The 19553-nt window shown below is 38.6% G+C and overlaps 1 pseudogene; it reads left to right on the forward strand.

Moving 5' to 3' along the window:
• Positions 1 to 17810: 17810 nt before the first annotated feature.
• On the forward strand, positions 17811 to 19318 carry LOC132934022 (uncharacterized; annotated as a pseudogene).
• Positions 19319 to 19553: the final 235 nt, after the last annotated feature.

The raw sequence follows: 19553 nt of genomic DNA on the forward strand, positions 1-19553 counted from the left end.
TTCAACATTTTCTTCACTAGTTCGTGTTATAGATTCAGCTGTTACTGCTTTTTTAAATATTGATAAAAGTTTATCACGTAAAGATGACGTAGGAATACAATTTAACCACTTATTTTTGAACTTGGGGTGAGAAAAAGCGGCAATAGCTGCATTCTCAGCTTTAACTGTATTACAACTTAAAATTTTAGAAAATCTTTTTTCTATGCTATCTAGAAGACTTTTTCGAATTAATTTACAATAAATCAATTGTTCACTGTTAATAATCATTAATTTTCGTGTCAAGCATAACAGTGTGGGAAAAACCATACCATAAAATACACTTTTATCTCCTTGCAATATGTCCATTGCTTGTGATAAAGGCTTAACACAAAATGAAAATTCCTCAATGTAACTATGGTCAGAAACAGTAAATGTACACTGCTTTAAACTAAGTGCTTTAGTAAGTTCACTAGATTTTTCTTTTATTTTTTGAATTTGAGTTAACGAGTCAAATAGTGAATTCCATCTAGTCTCACCTGGTTTTGATAGGGTATGTCCTAAAATTGACTGAATTATCTCTGCTGATTTTGGTCGACTTGCCGCATTCCATAACATAATACACTTTTGCATGACTCTAGTATGTATTTCATGGAGATGTGGCGATGATATAATGGTTTTCATTATATCACTGGTAGCACAAAGGCTCAATGTATGAGCACAACATCGAATATACCTAGAAAGAATAACGTAAGGTTCATTTTCTAAATCTTCACTTTGAAAACTATGAACACTTGAATCGCTATCGCTTTCGTCAGTATCATTACTATCACTCAATTTTCTAAAATGTGTCATTTTTACACCAAATACATCAAATGCTTTAACCATATTACTGCCATTATCTGTAACCGTTGCTATTACCTATGACCAAAAAAAAAATGTTCAAGTTCATTAAATTAAACCAGATAATTATTATCATTATTGAGTTAAGCCACAATAATCAAAAAATCAATAAAAATACATTTTTTACAGTTTTTATTAAGGGGGCTCCAGCGTAATTAAAATCGGACATTCTGAAGTCTGTGTAATTTACTACCGCTTATTGGTCTAAAACGCATGAAAAATACGTGTGGTGCGATTCCCTTAATGAAATTGTTTATTATTTAGCAAAAAATACGTCATAGAATGATAAAAATAAATCGCAAGAAAATCATGTCTGATAAACTATAGAAAAGTTCTATATAAATAATTCATACCTTAAGGTATCGTTTGTGTGCAATAGTCCATAAACTATTAAAACTATTAACTATATTATATACCATTTACCTTAGTCACGTCCAAATTGTACTTGTAGTATATATTATGTAATATTTTTACGATTCTATCGTGTGTATGAGCACCTCTAAAACGGCGACATGCTAGGCTAGCTGATTTTCGCTCTAACGAGTCTTCATCAATCCAGTGAACGGTTACACCCATAAAACTTCTTCTTTTTGCAGACCACACATCAGCTGTTGTGTATAAGTAATTTACTTTTTCGAATGTACTTTTTAATTTTTCAATGTTTGTATTAAAACGAGTTTCGATTTTTCTACTAAGGCTCCAGCGACTCATTAAAGTTAAACTATTATTTTTAAGAATTCCAGATGCAATAAACATTTTTTTAAAAAATGGATTTTCTACTGTACCAGTATGAGGTGCCATTGAATGAATAATATAATTAGTTACATCTTCGTCAAATTGATTTTGAGAGTATTTTGTTTTATTCTTACAGTTCGTATTATTGGGATGTTCATATTTTTCTTTTTTTCGTGCGTCATTTATATAATTTTCATATTCATCTAAAACAGTACTATCATGCTTCCTCTTTAAACGTGATTTAAAATTTGACGATGAAAATTTAGATCCTTTAATGTTTACATTTTTTGGCTGACATTTAACACAACTTGCCATCATATTTTTAGAGTCAGACGTAATCAGTTTAAAAAAAGTCAGCTTGGCTATTTGGCTGTATGCTTCTATGAACCTTCTATAATATCCCAAGAGTCCTAGAAATTGCGTTATCTCAGTTGGGTTCCTTGGTACCGGGTGATCTCGAACACGGCTGATTTTTGCCGGGTCTGGTTTTACACCGGTATCCGTTATCAGATGCCCAAGGTAAATTACTACGTGCCTGAGGAATTGCATTTGCTTGGCTGGAGTTGGAGGTTGGAATACTTCTTCTAATCTGCTCTCGTGTTCGGGAAGATCCGCTGCATAGATGATTATGTCATCTAAATATACGAACGCCTTGATGCCGTTAAGTCCTGCTAATGCAGTGTCCATAAGACGTTGGAACGTACTAGGTGCACTGCACAGCCCAAATGGCATCCGGACAAATTCAAAATGGCCTTTGTCCGTTGAGAATCACGTCTTCTCACGATCTTGTGGTCGAATTGGTACTTGATGGTACCCACTAGCGAGATCCAGTGTGGAGTAATATCTGGAACGTCCTAGTTGGTCCAGGATCTCATCGATCCTTGGAATTGGGAAAGCGTCTCCGATGGTTAGTTTATTAAGTTGCCGGAAGTCTACGCAAACCCTGAATTGTGGTTTCCCGTTCGCGTCAGGTTTCTTAGGTACTACGACTAGAGGTGCGTTCCACGGCGATTCTGATGGTTGAATAATATTATCATCTTCCAATTTTTTCATTTGTTCGATTATTACCTGACGGTGAGCGTAGGGAAGTCTATATGGCCTGATGTTTACAGGAGCCGTTTCCACAGGAACCTTAATCTCATACTGGATCGCTGTGGTGAATGAAAGAGGCTGGCCGTCCAAATGGAATATACTATGATACTTCCTACACACTCGAAGCAGGCTAGCTCGCTCTTCATGATTTAGATGGTCTGTATGAATTACCTGAGACATGTCCGCTATACAATCTTCCTTATTTACACTGTCTTCCGATTTCGAACATAAATGTGAGCTCGCTCCTTCAAAAATGTTATATTGCACACTATCTAGCTGAGGTGGTGTGAATTCAACGGAATCACTTGATTGATTTATCACCGACACTAATATTTGGCCATTTTCCACCATACTGAGGGCATTTCCTAACAGTATACTACCCTCACTAATGTTTTGCGCGTGAATTATTAAGGCTGTGCCGTCTTCCTTGTCCGTTAAGATAGGTATAAGTGTTTCCGATCTCGGCTGGATAGTCAAGATTATTGGGGAAACCGCGGACTCTGGAGGTTCAGGATTTGCTAGATTTTCTGGATTTTCTGGATCTTCTGTTGATAAACTAGAGTTTCTGAAATTGATATTGATGCCATTGTCCTTGAAAAATTGCGCGCCTAAAGTTCCCGATTCCGTTATCGGAAAGTTGTCGTGAACCACTTGAAATTCGGCATCTGTCTGCTTTGTCCCAAGTTGAACTTTTAAAATAACCGATCCTATAGTGAGTACTGGTTGCGAATTGATACCTTTTAGCTCATAGATTATTTTCTCGTTTACCAATACCTCTTTTCTTAATCCCGAAAGTTTGATTATATTTACATCGCTTCCTGTGTCCACTATTACTCTTACTTCTTCTTGGACACACTGTACAATTTTGAGCGAATTTGAATTATTTACGAGTTTTGCCAAGAAGTGCAGGGTCGCTGCAGACTTATGACAGGGATCTGAATCTGTTGAACCGAACGTGCGCTGACTGGGTTCGGCTCTTCCCCGTTTTTTGTACTCTGATTCTCCGTCGTATCTCCCTTTGTGCCCTGTTCCTTTTTTCCGTTAATATACTTTCTTTTCCGACACTCCTCAAGCTCGTGTCCTTCCTTCTTGCAATACCTGCATATCATTACCGTTTTTACGGCGGTTTTTGAGTTCAACTGTCCACTTTGCTGAATGGCCTTAAATTTCGCTTGGTCCCCTTGTGATGCTCTGCAGTCCCTGGCGAAATGATTCGTCCTGCCACACTTGAAACAGCCCTTATTTGAGTTATTGCTTCTACTGTAGTTTCCTTGTTTAGACGTTCCGAGATTCGATTTCCCTGACTGCGGTTGCTGACTTCTGGTAGTCGTCTGCAGGCTGAATAATTGTGTCTCCTTTGCCAAGTTGTCTTCTGTTTCCTCTTCCAACGCAAAGGCTAACGCGTCACTTAACTTCTTCAGACCTCGAGCCTTTAATAGTAGCCGATAAGATTCTGGTAACCCACTTATAAAGGCGTTGAGTACCTGATTGTGTAATAGCCTGTCAATATCAGTTCCATTCTAATATTCTCCTGCCTCCATTGTTGCATCGATCAAGTCATGCAATAATTGTTCCATTTTATCATATTATTCTTGCACTCCTTCATCACTCTTCCTACACGTGAGTAATTTCATTTGTAGTTGCGGTAATAGCTTTTTCGTTTCTGATATTTCCACAATATTTTTCCGGAACTCCTTGTATGTCGTTATATCCTTGTACCTTAACGACCGCAATGCTCTTCCGGTTAGTTTTACTATTAATCCTTGCACTAGAAGGTCCACCTGTTCCGGATCGATGATCCTGACTGCAAAATCACATATCCTTAAGAAATGGTATGCATAGTCGGGATTTGTTCCATCAAAGTTCGGTACTACTCGCATTGCTGCTTCGATGCTTACTCCGGATTTGGGTCCTTCCGTAGAATTAGAGGTATCGTTGTTCATGATTTCTATCCGTTGCTCTGACGGTTTTTGCCTTTTTGTACTTCCAGAATATTTTTGATGCTCTGAATTTGGTTGAGGTTCTGGGTGTTCCGTGTGCTCCACCGTAAATTCCCCCACTCGCTACGTGCAATGGGTGGCTAATATCATACCCGCCGCCACCGGGTGGCAGCCGGTGGTTTGTATACACCGGCTCAAGTAACATAATAACCTAACCTAACCGGAGCACCTATTATGTATTCAACAACAATGCTATAAATATGTATAATATTTAATATCAATTTTTTTATTTATGCATTTGTTTATGTAAATTAACAAAAATGAATAATTGTACATAACATAATACACTTTATAATATTCATTTAGTAAAAAAAAAATTAAAATACAAAACAAATTTAATTAATATCAAAAAAAAAAATCAAAATAGTTAAAATAGTTAAAATATAAAGAAATCAATCAGAACCACAATCAAAAGAACTTGTATCACCTGTTCCTATCGTTAGAACATGACGTCCGCTTTCTTCGGATAGTTCGTCCATTATTTCGTCGGTTAAATCTCCCAAGTCCCAAAACTTGTCGTCCACCTTTTTTACATGTTCTATAAAATTTTTCCACATCTCCGGAGTTACGTGTTCCACGCTTTTTTTAACAACTCGAGCACGTCATTTAATTAGCAAATTAGTAAATTAGCGCGATTACTGATGTGTGTGCCGAACGCCTGGGTCTCAAGCGCTCCCGTTGGACCACGCTGAATAGTGGCTTGTCCGGTGTTTCAGTAGTCAACGTTCTAGGTCGCGTCGATTGTATTTGTATAGTGCAGCCACGTTTTGCATCGGAGCCCGCGCTATCTGTCCGCGTGTGGGTACTTCCAATCATAACCGGAGATTTGCCAAAGCAGTCGCTTTCTACCGGAGTAAAAGAGCGGTATTCCAATTTGGCGTTGGCAGACCCGTATTTTAATATTACGTCGCCCATCGACTTGTTGCTCGGTGGCGACGTGTTCACATCATGATGGACAGTCGAAAAGTTTCGTTAGATACCGAGTTACCTTGTGCGTTTAGCTCAATTTTTGGTTGGATGTTGATCGGCCGTTCCCGACCGTCAACCGCACCCGTATCAATCAGTTCCTGTTTCCATGACCGTATCGATTGAGGGGCTCATGGAACGCTTTTGGCAAGTCAAGGAGCCGGAGATGGTTCCCGAGACTTTTACTGAGGACGAACAATGTGAAAAAATATTTTGCGAACAGTTTGTGCGTTCTCCTTCAGGTCGTTTTTCTGTACTTTTACTTTTCCGATCGTCGGTGTCAAGCGCAACTTTTGTCGGTTCGCGTGAAGTCGACGCACGCCACCGGTTTGAAATGCTTGAGCGTAAATTATCCGGTAATCAGAAACTAAAGTCATTGTATGATAAGTTCATGTTACCATAGTAACAATATGATACTCTCAAAATTCCCCCACTATTCATATTAAACATAACACAATATTCTCAATTTCGCAACGAAATATCGAAAATCATTAGTAATGAATTTATCGCCACATCTAAATTTGACAGAATAAAAGTGAACCTAGAAACCGTGGATGACTTCCGTGCACTAAACAAATATCTAGACGAAAAGAAATATGAGTATTATACCTATAGATTGAAAACTGAGAAAGATATCTCCGCAATCACAAGAAATTTGCCAATGTCGATAACCGAATTTGAAGTAATGGAAGAATTAAAAATCCTAGAATATCCAGTAAAATCAGTAACCAGACTTACCAACAAAAATAAAACCCCAACCCCACTAATGGCAGATCAACTGACTAATCATCATAAATCACAAGAAATTTTCAAACTCAACAAGCTTCTAAATTGCATAGTCATAACTGAACCACGTCGGAAATCGAAAGATCCTCCCCAATGTACAAATTGCCAAAGATTTGGACACTTACACATGTCCTGTAAACTCCAACCACGATGTGTGAAATGTAATCTCTCACATCATTATTCAAACTGCGATAAAACATCAGAAATTCCACCTAACTGTGTAAATTGTAATGGAGCTCACCCGGCAAATTATAAGGGTTGCACCTATTTTAAAAATGAACTACATCAAAAAACCTCAATTAATCGAAAATGTTCCACCAAAAGACTCAAACATTAATGAAATCGCCAATAATCCCACAAAGAATACAATAAATCTGAACTCCTACGCAAACATACTCAAAGGAAATACAAATCCTACCCAAAATACTAGTAAAAACGAGGAACATACATACTCCGAATCGCTAAACGAAAACCTCCAAAAAACAATAACCCAATTTATTGAAAACATTCTACATAACATACAGTCCATCATTAGTTCCATCCTCAACTCAATTTCAAACAATATATCTTTACCCGGTTTAAATGACATCCATTAATTTAAAAGAAATCAAACTCGTTAACTGGAATGCAAATGGCATTAAATCCAAAAAATCTTCACTTATGGAATTTCTATTCCGCCACAAGATAGACATAGCATGCATAACAGAAACTCACCTCAAAAACACAGAAACATTCAAGATCAACGGTTATAATATATACAGAAAGGATAGAGACACCATCCACTCATCAGGAGGAGTAGCAATCCTAATAAAAAGAACTATTAAACATCACCAGCTAACCAATCCCGAACTGATCAATATTGAAGCAATTTCCATAATGGTTTCAACAGATAAATCTGAAATTAAAATAATATCCGCCTACAATCCTCCAAACAAAAAAATTCAAAGAGATGACATAAATGTACTTTTCAATGAAAACCCAACCATACTCTTAGGAGATTTAAACTCAAAAAATGAAATATGGGGTTGCCTAAAAACAAACCCAAATGGTAATAAACTATTCCAATTCACATCTGAATTGAGAATTATAATTTCACCACCCTCCAAACCCACCTTCCACAGAACAGGTAGAAAACCAGATATATTAGACATCGCTCTAGTCTCAAATCTCACAACACAGTTATATCACCAAGTTGCGAATGAACTAGATTCGGATCACGTTCCAGTCATCACCACTTTGTACGAACAAATGGAATTAATTCCTCAAACCCCAAAATTAATAAACCGGCCAATAAACTGGGACATTTTCAGAGAAAATCTCAACAAAAACCTTATTTTAAACAGATCTCATCAAAATAACAATGAAATAGACACTAATATACAACACTTAACAGAATCAATAAAAAATGCAATCAAATCAGCCTTGGCACCTGAAAATCCAAAAAAAAGTAAATCACGAGAAAACTCCTCTCTACCACTCCACATTCAACACCTAATAAAAGAAAAACACAAAGCCAGAAGAATATGGCAAAGAACGAGAACAATAGAAATTAAAAAACGATTAAACCAATTAACACGAAGAGTCAAATGGGAAATTGATAACAATAGATTTAATTCCTACAAAACATATCTATCAAAACTGAATCCAAATGACGCCAGCCTATGGACCGCCACAAAAAGAATACTCAAACAAAGAGACACTATTCCTCCCCTCAAAGCTGGACTAGCAAAATTCGAAACAAACATTGACAAATGCAAAATTTTTGCCCAGCACTTTGAAAATTGTTTTACAACTGAGGCCACTAACAAAGATATAACACAAGAAATAGACTCTCCAAATATTTACTCCACAGAAACAAATACTATCCAGCCATGCAGTCCTCAGGAAATAAAACAGATAATAGACAGACTTGCAAATAAAAAAAGTCCTGGACACGACCTTATTACCAATAAAATTCTCAAAAACCTTACTCCAAAAGCACTTGCGTTCTTAGCCAGTCTTTTAAACTCCGTTTTAAGAATAGGATATTTTCCAAACACCTGGAAACAAGCAATTATCATTCCTATACACAAACCTGGGAAACCAAACAGTTTACCGGAAAGCTATAGACCAATTAGTCTGCTACCTACCCTCTCCAAACTATTAGAAAGGATAATACTACACAGAATGAAACCATACCTAAAAATTATTCCACATCACCAATTCGGCTTCAAACCACACCACTCCACATGTCATCAACTTCAGCGAATCTCAGAAATAATAGTAGATGGATTTGAAAACAAAAAATACACAACCACTGCCTTTCTTGATGTCGCACAGGCCTTCGACAAGGTCTGGCACCAAGGTCTTATATCCAAATTAACAAAACTAAAACTGCCAACCTATCTATATAATATAATAACCTCATTTATCACAAATCGCACGTTCAAAGTAAGAATAGATACTGATACCTCTGAAGAACATCAAATAAAAGCAGGAGTCCCTCAGGGGTCGGTTCTTGGGCCCACCTTGTTTAATATTTTTTGCCACGATATCCCAGTTCCACAAAAATGCCAATTAGCAATGTACGCAGATGATACTGTTATCTTAACACAACATAAAAATCTTGAAAATTCAATAACAGATCTACAAATTTCTTTAGATCAAATCTCAGACTGGTTTACAAGATGGAAACTCGCTCTTAACCCAACTAAGAGCGAAGCTAAAATATTTAGCCTAAAAAGATACTCAAATCCAACCCAATTAAAAATCAAAAATCAGCCTATACTATGGAATAATAAGGATCAATCTATTAAATATCTTGGAGTACACCTTGATGAAAAATTAACATGGAAAATGCATATAAATAAAAAATTAAACCAAGCCTATACACGTCTGAAAATCTTATACCCCCTAATAAATTACAGCTCAACACTTCAAATTAAATGCTCACTTCTAATATACACATCAATAATAAGACCACTAATTACATATGCATGCCCAATATGGGCAGCCGCATCCCAAACAAAAATTAAAAAATTACAAACGATACAAAATAAATTTCTCAGAATAGCTCTTAAAGCCCCATGGTTCATGCGAAACACACAACTTCATAACGACACTGGAATACCTTACATAAACACATGGATAATCGAACAATTTAAAAATTTTCACACGAAACTAAAAACAACAGAAGGCGCCCTTCACTTCAAGATTGGGAAAAAAACTAAAAACCGCAGACTAAAGCCACGGCTACCTCAAGATATCTTGCTACCTCCAGAATCATCTTCATCATCTTCATCATCGGTATCATCAGAACAAAACTAAACAACTAATCAACTCATAAGTTAAATTGATTTAAAAAAAATAAAATAAAATGTACAAATTGTATTACTCTAGCTATTCAGAAATGTATGAAAATGTAAATGTATAAAAAAAAAAAAAAATTGTAAAAACAAACATTTTGTTGAAACAATTATATTTAATAAATGGAAAAAAAAAAAAAAAGTTCATGTCTGAATATATTTCTCGGACTTATGTCATTAGCTCAGTCCCCAGGGCATTATTTCATTCCGTATCATGCGATATTTCGGCCGGAAATCAACGCGAATAAAATTCGTGTTGTGTTCGACGCGTTGGTGCGCAGGTTCCGTGGTCAATTGTTAAACCAATGCTTATTTCCCGGTCCAAAATTACAGCAGGACATTGTTGATATTTTAACCCGGTTCCGCGTATCAAAACACGTTTTTACAACGGATATTTGTAAAATGTATAGGCAAATTTTAATCAAGCCAGAACATCGAAAATTTCAGCATGTTTTATGGCGAGCGTCGCCTCGTGACGCAGTATGTGAATACGTATGCATACTGTTACTTACGGAGTTAATTGCGCGCCTTTTCTGGCGTTACGCGTATTGCAGTATATTGCGTCCAATGATTGTGAGCCTTTCGATTCATACTTCAGGCGTTGTTACGTCAGACTTATATGACTGTTATGTCGACGATATTTGTACCGGAGCGGACAGTATTGCCGAACTGTTGAAGCTTCAATCAGATTTAATTTGTGTGCTAAAGCGATCGGGTTTGGAACTGAAAAAATGAGCGTCGAATGAACCCCGTCTGTTTTAGAAGCTGTACCGATAGACGATCGTGTATCCGTTCTGTTCAAGATATATTATCCACTAGCTCAGTTATCTCGCGCCCGGAACTTGTGACCTTTGCCCACGATAAGTCCGTGGGGGTCCACCAGCGTTCCCCTTCTCTTGACGGTGTGTGACGGTCGGTTCTTATCCACCGACAAACAATATTGAATATGACAGTGCGTTGTGGTCTATCGTGACCATAATACAAAACGTTGTCGCAGTTGCTCTTCTTGTAGCAACAGTGCTAATAACCACGTGTTTTCTAACGTTCTCTCTGTGGGTGTTTTTTCTTTGCACCGTTCAGCCAGTCGACTTGGCCTTTGCCGTCGACCGTTTTTACGCGTCCGTCCATTGCCGAGACTCGTGTGTTCCTTCAACGACGTCAGTGACAAATAACAATATCGCTTTACTGCAGTGTGCGTTCGTACGAATGCTAGCGATGCTAATAGTTAAAGCTTGCATGAAATGAGCATTAATGATAATGATATTAAAAGTAAAAGCGTAGATGCTATTACAAATGCAAATAGATCGATAACAGTTTCAAAAAAACGGCATAGGCATTCTGGTAATTTTGAGTAGATTTTATATTACTTTATTGTAGGCTGTAAATTAATATTTTAATATTTTATTTATAAAATGTCTTGTTAAATATTTCATACTCATAACTTGTTAATGTCAATTTGTTCTATAGGCTTCTTAAAAAATATTAATGTTCGTCGAGTAGTTGATCTAACACCAAAATGTCGTCATCTTTATAAAAATGCATGATATTTCCAAAGACAAATGTCAAATGCAAATGTGAAGAAAGCAATATTTAAAGATCGTCTAACTGCAGCAACAAAATGTTCCAACGTGTTTAATGATAAAATCAGTAATAAGATGACAGTTGCTGGAGCATTATTCACACGTCTTCAATTACGTGAAACTAAAAAAGAAAAACATGGTAGAAGATGTTACGGTACAAATACACACATACATACACACCACTAAAACGGCCATTCTCATGACCAACATATATTATCATCAGATGGAAGGAAACATGAGACTTTTTGATAGATATATGGATTTTACCGATGAAAAACAACACCATTATAACCCAGTGACCATCGAAACGAGAGTAGTTGGGATTGCCTATCCAAAGGGCTGTCAACCAATAAGAAACCGGAATAGAGCGGTGAACGGGTATAAATACCGGTGCGTTCCCCAATGTAAGGACACATCATCAAAATCATCTCCTCAATCATCCGTTATTATCATCCAGCCAACAGTTATCCTGTTAAGACGTCCTCTGCCAACTATACTCTGCAGCCAGCCGTTCTCAACACTTCAACAGGGCTCCAGCGTCCACGGTTCACACCACGAACCTTCAACTCAAAACAGCCGTTTTCACCGCTCTTCAACAGGGCACCAGCGCCCACAAGTAAGCCGTTGCGAAAGCGACGTCCCTCCGTTTTAGCTGTCGTGGGGCCGCGCCCTCACATAGCCACAGCATCCCCACCCTATAAACACACCCACGCCCATCACTCATGGGCAAAAAACGCAAAGGGGGTAACCCCCCTACCAACCACTTACTTAAAATATCACGACAACGTTCTGCTCCTCCCTCTCCCACGCCATCGAAAAGTTCCGACTCCGAAACTTTGGACTCTCTCTCTGACTGTAGCCTTTCTACAAACCACTCGCTGTCCTCTGCGTCTTCTGAGACATCTATTAAATCAACTTCCGTACTTAAACCAAACCAAACAAATAGCTCCGCACAAAATCAGACCACCTCCGTACAAAACCAAACCTCCTCCACACTAAACCAAATAACCTCCGCACTAAATCAAACCAACTCCGCATCTAAACAATCTACTTCCGCACCAAACACACCAAAAACTCCGACTAAACCTACATCCGCCAGACCACCACCAATCATGCTAAGCTCCGGCTCCTGGCGGAAGATCGCTCCCGTGATCTACGCCCTCCCAAACCTTGCCCCTACCTCTCTAACCGCCAAATCGTCCTCCAACGGCCAAGTCACCGTCCAAACTTCTGATGCGACCCTTTTCCGGCTAATCCAAAAAACTCTACTGCATCATGGTGTCGAATTCCACACCTTTTCACTCCCCGAAGAACGATCCATCAAGGTAGTTCTGAAGGGAATACCTAATGACATAACTTCTGACGAACTCAAGGACGAACTTGAGTCCCTGGGTTATTCCGTAAAATTCGTCCGCCGCTTTGGCACCCCAGATAAACCAATGCCTTTATGTCTCGTGCATATCGCTGCCAACCCGACTGCCAAGGATATATTTCTCCTTACCAACTTATTCTACTTGGAAATCTCAGTTGAACCCCTCAAACCCTCCGGCCCAGCCCAATGCTTTTCGTGCCAACGCTTCGGCCACGGTTCACGCAACTGCGGTCACCCACCTAGATGTGTGAAATGTGCAGGTAACCACTTGGCTAGCGACTGCCAAAAAACCCGCGAACAAGCCCCCACATGCTGCAACTGCGGCGGATCACATACCGCAAATTTCCGAGGTTGCCCCCACTTACTGGCTCAAAACCAACCAAAACCACAAACTCAGGCCCAAACCATCCCAAAACCAAACAAAACCCTTCCTATTCAAAAAACACCACCTCCTCCACCTGCACCTAGGCCCACCCTGTCCTACGCTACTGCAACTGCCGGAGCAGCTCCCCCCTCCCCCACTCCCCAAGCACCACAAATCAACCTGTCCCTGATCCTAAACCTCCTGACCAACCTACTGACTGCCCTGGCAACCAACCAGGACCCCAAAACACTGATGGAAACGACCATAAAAGCATTCCTGACAATTCTCACGCCTCCCAATGAATAACTTAAAAATCCTGTTTTGGAACTCCAACGGTATTACACACAAACTTCATGAACTAACAGCTCTCGCGCTCCAACTAAAAACCGACATAATCTTACTTAATGAAACTCGTCTATCTCCCTCCACCAACCTTCACATTCCAAATTACTTCACGTACAGGAACGACCTACCGACTACCCGGGGCTCGCCCCCTCACGGCGGCACGACCGTCCTTATTCACCGTCGCATCGTCCACCAACCTATGACTCTTAACACAACCATTCAAACCTCTTCAGTCCTTATCAAACTTAACAACCATGAAATACTTGTATCAGCGGTATACAAACCACCTGGCGCCACTCTCTCGACACTTGACTTAGACTTACTTACCCAAAGCGCGGAATGGCAAATATCGGCAGGCGATTTCAACGCCAAACACCCACTGTGGTACAGCCACTCAACAAACGCAACCGGCCGTGTTCTCTTTGATCACGTTCAACATTCGGACTATGTCATTACTGCCCCCTCTTCCCCCACACATTTTCCCACTTACGCCCGTCACAGACCCGACGTACTCGACATCGCCCTCGCACGTCTACCATACCCGACCCAAATCGAAAACCTCAACGAACTATCTTCCGACCATAACCCTATACTTCTTGAGACTCTATGTACTCCGATCTCATCGTCTCCTCCTACTACTAACCGCTTCATTAACTGGACAAAATACAAAACGATCCTTACCAACTTACCAAACTCTCCCGTACCACCGACAAATGACAAACATTCAATTGACCTAGCAGTCGATTGTCTGACCAAAAACCTGCAACACGCTATCGAAGCTAGCGTATTTACTCCTAAACTCAAAAACTCGTCCCTCTTACTTCCCGACTACATAAAACTAGAAATAACTGGAAAAAACCAACTACGCCGTCTATGGCAGAGAAACCGTGACCCAACTGTTAAACGCCAACTAAACGCCAAAATCGCACTAATTCGTACCTTACTTCTAACTCACAAAACTGACCAATGGGACACCTTCCTAAACTCTCTTGACCAACAAGACAACTCCATTTACAAACTCAACAAATGCCTCCTTCATAAACGTCCAGCTTCTCACCCTCTGACCGGGCCAAACGGTCTTGTCTTTCCGGCCAAAGACCGAGCCGAGCTGATAGCGGACTCTCTCGAACAACAATTCCAAACCAACCCCGGTCCCGACATACCAGAAGTGACCGCCTACTACCATTCACTACAAAACCAAAATACTATAAAATCTAACCTGTTCACCACCCCCGGCACCGTTCAAAAAATCATAAGCGACCTTCGCAAGAAGAAAGCCCCAGGCGATGATCTCATCACCAACACGGTTCTTAAATTTCTTCCCAACAATATCTTACTATCCCTAACGCAAATTATAAACAGCTCCTTCAGAATCTGCTACTTTCCACTTGCCTGGAAAAAAGCAGTCATAATTTCCATTCCCAAACCAGGCAAAGACCACAAACTACCCGTAAACTACCGCCCAATCGCTCTGCTTTCCTCCCTATCAAAAATCTACGAACGACTCATACTCACTCACCTGCAAAACATACTCCGTGACAAAATCCGCCCAGAACAGTTTACCTTCAGACCCAAACACTCTACTACCCACCAACTGACCAAACTCACTCACCAACTCAGCCAGAACTTTAACAACAACATAAACACCGCTTCTATATTTCTTGATGTGGAGAAAGCTTTCGACAGAGTCTGGCACGCCGGACTCCTTTACAAACTTTCTCAACTCAACATCCCGACCGAAATCATTAAAATCATCGAATCCTTTCTCACCGACCGCACTTTTATCGCTAAAATCGAAGACTCTTTCTCGTCCACCAGACACATTCTCGCAGGCGTCCCTCAAGGATCCTGCCTATCACCAACTCTCTACTTGACCTACATAAACGACATTCCGACGACTTCAAAAGCTCATCTCTCGTTATTCGCCGACGACACGATGTTCTTTACTTACGACCACAACCAAAAACGAGCAGCCATACAGTTACAACACCAACTTAACCTTGCAACCACATGGTTTCACCGATGGCGAATCAAAATAAACGCGACCAAAACTGTAGGTATCATTTTCGGACACTCAAATACCACCCACGTACCACCACTACTACTCGACAACCACTCCATTAACTGGTCCGACAAAGCAAAATACCTCGGCGTCACCATCGGGCGCAAACTCACTTTCGGCAAACATATTCAAAACATCACCAAAAAGGCTACCCGCATCCGAGGTTTGCTTTACCCCATACTAAATCGCACTAGCCCCGTCCCAACGACAACGAAACTTAACATACTAAAACTTTACGTCTCACCAATCCTAACGTACGCTGGCTCTTCTTGAGCACCCTTTATAGGACCCTCTCAATGGAACCAAATCGAATCCGTCCAAAACATCGGCATACGCACCATAACGCGTATGCCCACTATCGTTAGAAATTCGGTCCTTCTAAAATCGACAAATTTCAAATCTATTCAAACCTCCATTCGTTCCCAAACCAAATCAATGTTCTACAAAAATTCTTTCTCGAATCATACTCACATCCGACTTCTAGGTAAAACACACCCTCCCCCAAATACTAAACGTAAATTGAAACCCTACCCACTCTCTTGGGCAGACCAATAAATCTAACCATTTCTTCTTAATTTCCATCCACTAGTAGAGGCATAAGCCTGGAATAGTAAACGGCATAGCCATCCCTTTCAAAGCAAAGCAAAGCAATGTAAGGACACTTCACTTTAAACCTTCTAACAACCAACATCTCCTAGCAAGACACAACGAAGCCTGTGATAGAAGCGAGCTATCAAGCGCTCCGACGAGACCATCTACGGAACGAAAGCAAGACCGCCGACAACGTCGATCTGCGGAAAATTCAGCCTGTTAGAGAAGCGAGCTACCAAACGTTCCAACGAGACCAGCTACGAAACGAGAGCAAGACCGCCGACAACGTCGACCCCACCGGCAACGAATTACGGGTTGCCTATATCATACGACTGACGGCGTGTACTTGTTTAGCACCACTCAGGGCCAATCGGCTATCAGGCATTGTCTTACCCACAGACACCTGACGAACGTCCTCGAAGTGCTAACAATCCACGTCAAAGCGTAAATACGGGCGAAGTCGTAATAAGTGTACCGAGACCGCGGGGACACCGGCTCCAACGACACCGAAGCTGAACTTATCCCGACCGACAGCTATATTGTCGGATAGCCACGGGAATTATATAGAAATTGTCCTTTTCAGGACAACCATACATAATATATAGACCACCCCAAGCGCGCCTGTTACGGCCACGCATACCGGACGAGACTCATAGAGCGGACGCCACTTTTATAAGCGGGCCCGGTGTGTTTAAGTCTCGTTCCCATCCCATAAATTGTATCAAACATTGTACTAACAAAACATTCACATTCTTGTACGGGGATCCCGGTGACCAGTTGGCCCTCGGACCCCTCCCACTTATTGTAAAATATATAATTCTTAATAGAAATAAACACACACATTTTATACTGAAACAAAAGGAATAGCTATCAATCATTACGCAGCGGTGCCACGTAGAGTACGTGCACTGTTTCAAAGATTTACTAGAGATGAAAAAGTGTTAAGTCTTTCTCTATACAAACGTAGTCCACAGTGCTATCGCCTACTATCAAAGCTTTTCACTTTACCCAGTCGTAAAACACTTTTTAATTTATTATCAAATGTACCCATAAACTCTGGTATCAATCCTGTTCTGATGAAAGTTCTAAAAAGTAATGTTGAAAAATTACCACCTTCTCAAAAATATTGTTCTTTGTTGTTTGATGAAATGAGCATCAGTGCTGAATTACATTACAATGAACATTTAGACAGAATTGAAGGGTTTGAGGATTATGGGTATGAAATAAGTCAGAAGTTTGCTGACTATGCATTGGTGTTCATGGTTCGTGGTATTACTAAAAAATACAAACAACCAATCGCCTATTTCTTTTGCCAAGGGTCAACAAATAGTCATAGACTTTCAAAAATTATTAAAGATGTTATCTGTGAAGTGTATTTAACTGGTCTTTATGTAGTGGCCGCTATAAGTTACCAAGGAGCGACAAATAAAGCTGCTATCAATAACTTACATTCTGTTACTAAAGCGCATTACCTTAGACAGAATAAGGAATATAGAGATGACATGTATGGAATTCAAAGTAACAATAAATGCTTCCAAATTATTCACTTATTTGATGCACCACATTTATTAAAAGGTAATAATATATGCATTCGAAATAATTTGTTGACAAAAAACTTGATTTTCACTATTGACAACATCACATATGAAGCTAAATGGCAATATATAATAGATTTATATCGGAAAGGTAGTGAAATGGAGAATTTGAAGATGTTACCTAGGTTAACTGATAACCATGTCATACCTCAAAAGATCTCAAAAATGAAGGTGAAGTGTGCAACCCAAGTTTTTAGGCAGCGAGTATCTTCAGTCTTCACTAATGGCATTCTTAGCTTGTAAGTATAATATTATAATAAGTTATAATATTTTTTATAGGCATACATATCTTATACAAGGTAATTTATACTAACACATACTAATTGCTTCCTTGTATTTCAGCTCAAAAAATAATTGATGTCGATGCTCGAGGTACTGCAAATCTTTGTTTATTTTTTGACCAGTTGTTTGATTCTGTAAATGGTTCTTATAACAAAATAGTTGATGGTAAAAAATATAGAATAGCAATTACAATGAAATCTAATCATTTTGATCCGTGGGAAAAATCATTACCAGTATTACACTCTATGGTATTTATTGATTCAAAATCTCAAAAACGTCAAAGACCTCCCACTGTGAAAAATTGGGAAAAAACAATTAGAGGTTAGTAGTTCATTTTTGTTCATTTTTATTTTATTTAAATTATTATTATTTGATATATTTTAATTCTTATGTTCCCATTTATAAATTGAGTTTATTTTGTTTACAGGTTTAAAAGCAATATTTACATTCCTACATAGTAAGGGCATTAAGTCTGTTTTACCTCGGAATCTAAATCAAGATTCACTTGAAAATTTCTTTGGTTCTTCACGTAGTATGGGATGTAGAAACACCAACCCTTCGTGCAATTCATTTTCGGCATCGTATAAGACATTACTTCTAAACAATTTAATGTCAACACATTCTCCTGGCAGTAATTGCGAATACGATCTAGCAACATCTTGCTTGACTTCTTATCAACATTTATTTGACAATTCAACTTCAGAACGAGGAGAAGGTAATGATAGTACCTCTGAAGTTTCCGAAAGTGTTGTTAGTGCAGAGACCATTACCGACAACTTGATAAAACAACCAGAAGATGTTCAAAATTTAACTTACTAACACATACTTACATCTCAGGTTACATTATTAAAAAATTAAATAAAACTTTTTTCAAAAACTGCAATTGCTTAACACAATTATGTACAACTCAATTAACAAGTAATCATGATATTATTTCTAACCGCGAGTATTCTAATAACATAATCTCTTTAAAATATCCAAATGAAACCTTCTGTTCCCTTGTACAAAACATAATTCAAATAATATCTATACAATTACCAATCTCATGTCACACTTCAAATTTAAAATCAAATCTTTTTTCAATAGTTAATCAACAATTAAATTCAAATATACTATCATGTCCTGTCCATGAAGAATTATTTAGTAAAACTTTTTTAAATTGTATTATTAAATTTTTAATACATAACTGGTGTAACAATATCAATAAAATTCTCAATGGTAAAATATCAATTAATGCCAATGAAAAAGATCCAATTAAAATCAATGCTTATAATCGTTATGTTAAATTTTGTAAATATAAACATTTAAAAAACAGAAAATTTTAATCTTTTTTTTATATTTAAAATATCAATAAATGTTGTACAGTTCCCTCTCTATTCACAAAATAGTATTTGTAATGCGATATTAAATATTTGTGTGTACCTTGTTTTTTAAATGTTCCTTAATCAAAATTGTATATTTTGTGTATTAAGTCTATGCGTAAGCCTCAAGACTAATTTCTTTTTATATTTGTATTGTATGTAAATAATTTAGAAATATTTTTCCTAAATGATATGATAA

The sequence above is a fragment of the Metopolophium dirhodum genome, chromosome 1 (genome assembly GCF_019925205.1).
Source record: "Metopolophium dirhodum isolate CAU chromosome 1, ASM1992520v1, whole genome shotgun sequence".
Taxonomy (NCBI): Eukaryota; Metazoa; Arthropoda; class Insecta; order Hemiptera; family Aphididae; genus Metopolophium; species Metopolophium dirhodum.